A 7,136-nucleotide genomic window follows, 5' to 3' on the forward strand; every position below is an offset into this window, starting at 1 on the left:
GTGTTCTTCCTCTCCGTTGATTGTAGATACATCTCCAATTCTTCGACTGGAGTTGGTACTCATCGTTCCTTCTCTATAGCTAGCGCTACGCCATTGATGAGTTCTATGAGCCAATCATCATCCTCAGGGTCGTTATCAATTATGTCTTGCTCACCATGCAGGGGCATAAGTCAACAAATAAATGCCAATACATCCTGAATGCCACTAGGATCGGATGGTTCTCCCTTCTTGAAAGGGTCAAGAATTGCTGATGTTGTCGTTGCACGATTCTTCAAAATCATCTTCACATATTTCAACATCTTACACTTCATGCTCTCACAAGCTTTACAGATGGATGCAATTTGAGCGGCAGTCATCTTTCTTCCCGATGTGAATATTGTAGACATCAAACTTGAACAAGATTGTGTCGATATGTTGCATCAACGCCTTCAAGATGCGAATGACTTCCACCACTCTCACTGTCTTCAAGCCAATAACATAGTTTGTGATCCTATAAAATGTCCCTAGAATGTCGCAAAAGTTTGACAAGATTTCCCATTCTTCATGTGAGATTCTCATGTCCTTATCTGTTACCGACAAGATTTGTAAAGCCATATAATCTATGACCTCTCGCTTTACAACGCGGCATGCAACATGTCATGAAAACTATTCCACCGCATTGGGCACTCTAATTGGATTTGGTTGTGATTCTTCCGCATGTCTCTGCACGTCTTTACGTACAGTTGTCATCATTGTGTCGATGCTCGGATGCTTGTCACTAAGTGCCTAAGGGGGGCAACCATGTCCCCAAAGACAAGGCCACTGTCATGAATGACCATTTCTGCATAACTTGTCGTAGCCTCACACATGCCATCCAAATCATCTATATCAACATCATAATTAGGATCATATGATGCATCCACTGCGCAACTGGCTGCAGTCCTAGGAGGAGGTGTGTTCACCGATACACGTAATGATTTCAATGCAGTCTGGACGAGGATGTTCAGCATGTGGGCAGCGCACGGGACATGTCAGTCCTCTGTGAAACGGTCATTCACTAGCTTGAGTTCCTTTGCGAGCAGTGTTATCATCCCCCCGTTACTTGACACATTGTTCCTAGTGGTAGATACAACCTGCATGCTCAAAAGTTTAGTTTTGCAATAAGGTAGTACGATGCAAAATGAAGCCCGACGAGATGACGCCAACCTTCATATTCTCAAATTCTGGCCATCGTGCTTCCCCACTAGCTCGCGTATAGCAAGTACACGTTTGCATAGTTCTCACAGATTATTCACTCAATGAACCGTGATGCTGAGAAGACCACACGAATTCTCATCAGTCCACGCATCCACCGTCAAAGAGACCTTGGGGACATTTTCCAATAACTCTATGAGCCTCCCCTTCATGGTCCCGTATAGCTTACACGTCACATCCTTTATTGCCTTCAAACTTGGCAGGTCAACTATCGTCTCCGCAACGTACTACCACATAATCTTGAACCCCACATTGTCCACGATTGCCCATGGGGAGTCTGTGAGACAAACAAAGTGCGCTATGATATCTTTTGTCTTCTCCAGCATCTTCTTGACGACACCACCATGCCCTTACGCCTCAGGTATTGTTTGTTGATCGAGATTAGTGTCCTTCAGCTTGTTGTATACTTTGGCATGACTGAACTCCAAGTGCCTCAAGAAAATGTTTGTAGACTTGTCTTTTTGCCGCTTCAACCTATTATGCAATGGGCAAATTTTTGGTCGCGACATAATAGACACGCCCACATGCCTAGCCCAGCCTCCCTGAGATATCACAATATTTCAGCCTTCCCTTTGCGTTTGGGATGTGACGGCGCTACCACCAGTAGAGGGGTTTCTCGAACATTCTCCTTCGATGACTCTACTGCCACGTCAACGCACACGTCACCAATTGGAGTTTCCATTGGTGACTGTGTCGTAGAGAATAGGTGAAAATGCACCTGTAGTCAAATTCAAAAATTAGCTCGTTCAATGAATAAATCTCCATGAAATTAACAGTAAGATACTATGAAAATTAGAAACATCAATTACAAGTATTAGAGCTACATCATGATCACATAAAAATTTGTAAAATTTCAAGTCTCGTGTAAGTATTTTGAAAATTAGGGGAGTGAAGAAAATTTCCCCATGTGAAATAGTGAAGAGAATCATCACTAAGACTCTGAATATATGAAGAGCGTAGCCATCATTCTAAACTTAACAAGGAATCACAAAAAATGCAAAATTTTACAATATTTATTGTTAATTGTAGATAATGATTGACTACCGATCACAAAATAGACATCAGAAATATGGAGCTATGTATTTAATTATTGCCTTCAAGCGTACCTGGTTCACGGGGCACCCAAAGTTGGACATTTTTGGTCTTCAAAAGACCTCTCCTTCTTCAATGAGATTGATATACAAATGGATACCAGGATTAGAGGAGCTATATGGGCAGTTAGACATGCAGCCACATCAGTTTATATGTAGATAGAAAAAGGGACTGAAACATTGAAAGGGAAACAAAAAGATGTAGGCAGCCAGATAACAAAATTCAAAGAGAACTGATAGAGATAGCAAAATAGAGATATTGAGATAAGAAGAAATAGATTGAGTAGAGACGGATGGAGGTGGGGAGATAGATAAATAGGGAGAGCAGAGAGGGATGGAGATAGGGAGATAGAGAAATAGAGAGCAGAGAGGGATGGAGATAGGGAGATGGAGAGATAGAAATAGGGAGATAGGGAGAGTAAGAGCAGAAGATGAATGATAAGCAAAAAATAGGGGTAGAAATTATGCAATTTTTAGCCCTTGTCGTTGTAAATTTTAGCTTATGCAATAAAATTTATAAGAACTCTACTTAGGATGTATAGTGATAAGTACGAGTGTCGTCCAAGGGAAGCTAGTAATCAATTCGATTTGATGATCGTATTGGTCGTTTCACCCTAATTAAAGTGAATTTGATCTTCAATGAGGATCAAGTCACCCTAATTAGAGGAGAAGTTTAGAAAAAGGGGGGGTAGAAGAGATGAGATGAATAGAAGAAATATGGAGCTCTAAATTGGCTTCTTTGATCCTAATAAAAGGATCCAAGAGGTCAATTAGAGAGGTTAAAAGGGAAGTTTTGATGTGAGATTGGCTGGTTTTTTTAAGTTTGATAATTCAGAAATAAAATGTGGTAATTTGAATTCCTAAAAATTAAATCTAATTTTTTAGAGTTTTTTTCTTAAGAATGCAGTTAAATGCCTAGTTAAATCCCTCATTTTCTCCTCTCAATCCTAATCAGGGCTTGTACATGCCGCTCAAGCCAAGCGATTTAGAAGTTCAGATCAGAATCGAGAAGAAGGAACAAACAACTTAACTAATTTCATTCAAAATGCATCAAAATTCAAATACAATGAAGGGAAAAAGTACCAAAAAAGTTGATCCAGGCTGGGGCTCCTCTTTGTCTTGCAGCTGTGATAGAGCACCATCAAGAATGACCCCTTCCTCTTGAATTTTGGCTTTTTTATACCTAGGTAAAATGGAATAAATTATCATTTTACCCCTAATTAGTAATTAATTTATATCTATCGATACAGGCTTGATCTCAATGATCCAACCATATAGATAGAAAGAGGGGTTCAATACGAGCAAATCCATAAAAGAATCATCTCAATCGGACTTATGGATCAAAAGTTATGAATAAATGAATTTAAACCGCAGGCTGAGGTGTCGCCCTCTCATTGGATGCGCCGATTCAACTTCTTCGGGCGGGTGCTCTCTCGTTGCGCCACGTACCCCCAGGAGAACATAAGAAAACAAAAGAAATATTCAAAAGGCGGGATTTTCGTACATTTTGATACGCACCTTTGCGTGCGTCTGCACGCGGAAGCTTCCATTGAAAACGTGCCACGTCACCGCCCGTGCATGCGCTTAGCATGCGTCGCACGGGCGGTAATCTTACCGCCATTGACCTCTACCACTGACCGCCGTCAGATTTTCATCCTGCGGTTGCGATGAGGCCACGTCGTCGACCCTAGAAATCGATCTGAAATTTACGCTTAAATCCTTTGCGAAATAAGTATTTGCCATCTGACGCCGCCCAACAAATATTTATAGATATACCCCTTTGCGCATTCTCTCTCCTCCGCTTTTCTTCTAAAATATTAAAACAGTAAATAAGTAATTGCAATAAAACCCTGGAGAATTTTAAATTAGATCTTTACGCCTGTAGTGGCGACCGAGAGCTGTTTTCAGGGTCTTTTTGCAACGAAAGTTTGCAAAACGGCCCTTCAATGTTCAAAAATTATAAAAATACTTTTTCTTTTCTTATAAATATACCTTTTTTCCTTGAAATAAATACATTTCCTCTTGAAATAAATCTCAGAAAAATCCTAAAAATTCGTAAAAATTCTAGAAAATTCTAGAAAATTCTAGAGAATTCACTGATTCATCCCCATGTTGATAAATGTCAAAATTAAATATTAAATTTGCCATTTTCATTCAAAAATAGTTATTTTGAGCTTCAATAATTCCTTTAAAATTCATAAAATTAACAGAAAATTAGGGGAAAATCAGAAATCACTTGAAAACACTATTTTCATGTAAATATATGATAACAACCCCATTTTAAGCTCTTTAAATGTATAAAATTGTGCTAATAACATGAAATAAAGACAGAAATTAGGGTGTTATCAATGAAGGTTGTAGAATATCAGCCCACTTGACGATGAAGCCTATGTTGGTCTCTACAACAATAATAGAAGAGTTTATGCCTAATTTCATCTATTATTGTTTATGCCAAAAGATTAGAAATATTTCATTATCCACATTATTGATAGATGACCAAGCTTATCAATGTCAAATACTTAAAAAGGATGAATGCAAAGATGGAACCCAAGAAAACTAGTAAAAGTGCAATACCAAAATCTACCAAAGCTGAAGTAAATGATTATTAAAAAATTGTGAACTTATTTTGCTTACTTGTCTATTTTCCTTAATTATTATTTGTGCTGTTAATCATGATGAATTTGTTTTGTAAGACAAATTATTCTATTCTCCTTAATGAGGAGAAAGGGAAACTGAATTAAGTATAACAACATGAAAATGAGAATATTATGTTTTAAAAGATTAGCTTAATATGTTTTATAAGACATTATTTTTCGTAATGGAATATCTATCAAGGAAGAATAAGAAATATCATAATTACTTCATTTATCATACTCAATATCATAATAACTTGATAGAGATTATAATGGTTAAATGGAGTAACGTAAACACTTTAACCATTATAATCTCTAACAAGGAAGTAATTATGATATTGATTATGACTAACTAAACTAACTTACTGCACACCTATGATTTTCAATATAAAATCATGAGAATCAGTTCTTGAGATCTCAGGAATCGATGCACTGAATATGATAATTGTTGTTTTTGAAACATTTGATATGATAATTTCAAAAGAGGTGTTAATGTAATTAATAAACATCAGATATAGCATGATCAAGTCACTTGTCGACAATTTCAGTTGTCAATTAAGAAGTTATATGATAAAAAATAGTGTTATTATTGTGATTAGCATTCTTGAGTAGATATGAACTTAATTGGTACACAGACGGGTGAACTTACAATCTTACATATTACGACTACAGATTACATTTACATTGATTTTCATGCCCGCATGACAATAATGATAACGTTTGAATATTGGTAACATTATTATTATCATGTATGTCCATTTTCGTGCATAATCGCAATTTTTATACTAGTTGTGCATCAAGGAGTTGTTTACAGAATTTTTTACCGGTATCATTTCACAAATCGAGTATATACCTTATTATGCAATAAATGTAACTGCAAGCAAACTGCCATTTGAGTGATTATTAAGGTTTATATAATTTCAAACACACGATAAATTAGTGTGCATTGCATCGTTGATCCGAAGCAGCCAAATAGCTCACCAAATTTAAGAGACTTGCAATACATGAAAAATTCCGACTGATGCTGCGAGTTCTAAAAATGAATTTTTTTCAACAACTTTAAAATGGGATGACATTCCAATGAGATTAAAAAATTCACCATTTAATGCTAGAGATACAAATACCAAACCAAATCAGTAATATAATTCCTACTGATTTTGTTGTGAACTTCATTATCAATAGAGAAGACGGCATACTGCTTGATGGAGAGGGAGAGCTCATTCGACCTGGCAAGAGCGTTCGACCTGGCTCGAGGAAGCCTTGAAGAAGAGCTGTCAACTTCGACCTAACGTGGAATCCTTATTCCAGAGAATTTAGAAGTTAGAAGTTCTAAACATAATAAAATAGAGATATTATTTTCGTCACCAGTGATGGTGATGTGATGGAACGACGAAGGAGGGACGCGTGGTGGGTACGTGATGGTTTTTTCCCAAACTCCTCAAATGTGTAACGAGACGATGACATGACGAACAGTTCGTCATGTCACCGTTCGTCACCGATCATCTTCTGTCCCGTGATGCCTCGGTCGTCACGCCTCGAAAGTGCCATTTCCTAGCTTCTAGGATGGACTAGAGGACTCCATAAGATTCTAGAAGCATCTAGAAAGTTCTAGAAGAGTATTGATGGATCTTGAAGCATATAGAAGATTTTAGAGGAGTATAGAAATTCTAGATTCCGGAAGCTTCTAATTGAAAAAGTCAACCCTCACAAATCTCCACCTTTGGCTTGGTCAACACAGCTTGAAAAATATTGAATCTTTGAGCTCCAATAATATCCAAGCATTTCTTGAACTTTGCAATCGGAAGATTCTTGCTCAACATGTCAGCCCGGTTATCCTCGGTACTGATCTTATTCACCATAATGTCTCCTTGTGCCACAATGTCTCCAACAAAGTGATACCGAACATCGATATGCTTAGTCCTCTCATGATGCATAGGATATTGTGTCAAATGTATGGCACTTTGACTGTCACAATGAACAATAGTTGTCTCCTGACAAGAGTGCAATTCACCAACCAATCCTCTTAGCCATATTGATTCCTTGATTGCCTCTTAAGTGCCACACATTCTGCCTCAATGGTAGATAATGCAACTGTAGGCTGTAAAGTAGCCTTCCAACTAACAGCACCGCCTCCAATGGTAAATACATAGCCAGTAAGAGACCTTCTCTTATCAAGGTC

Source organism: Wolffia australiana, chromosome 4, assembly GCF_029677425.1.
Source record: "Wolffia australiana isolate 7733 chromosome 4, ASM2967742v1".
Lineage (NCBI taxonomy): Eukaryota > Viridiplantae > Streptophyta > Magnoliopsida > Alismatales > Araceae > Wolffia > Wolffia australiana.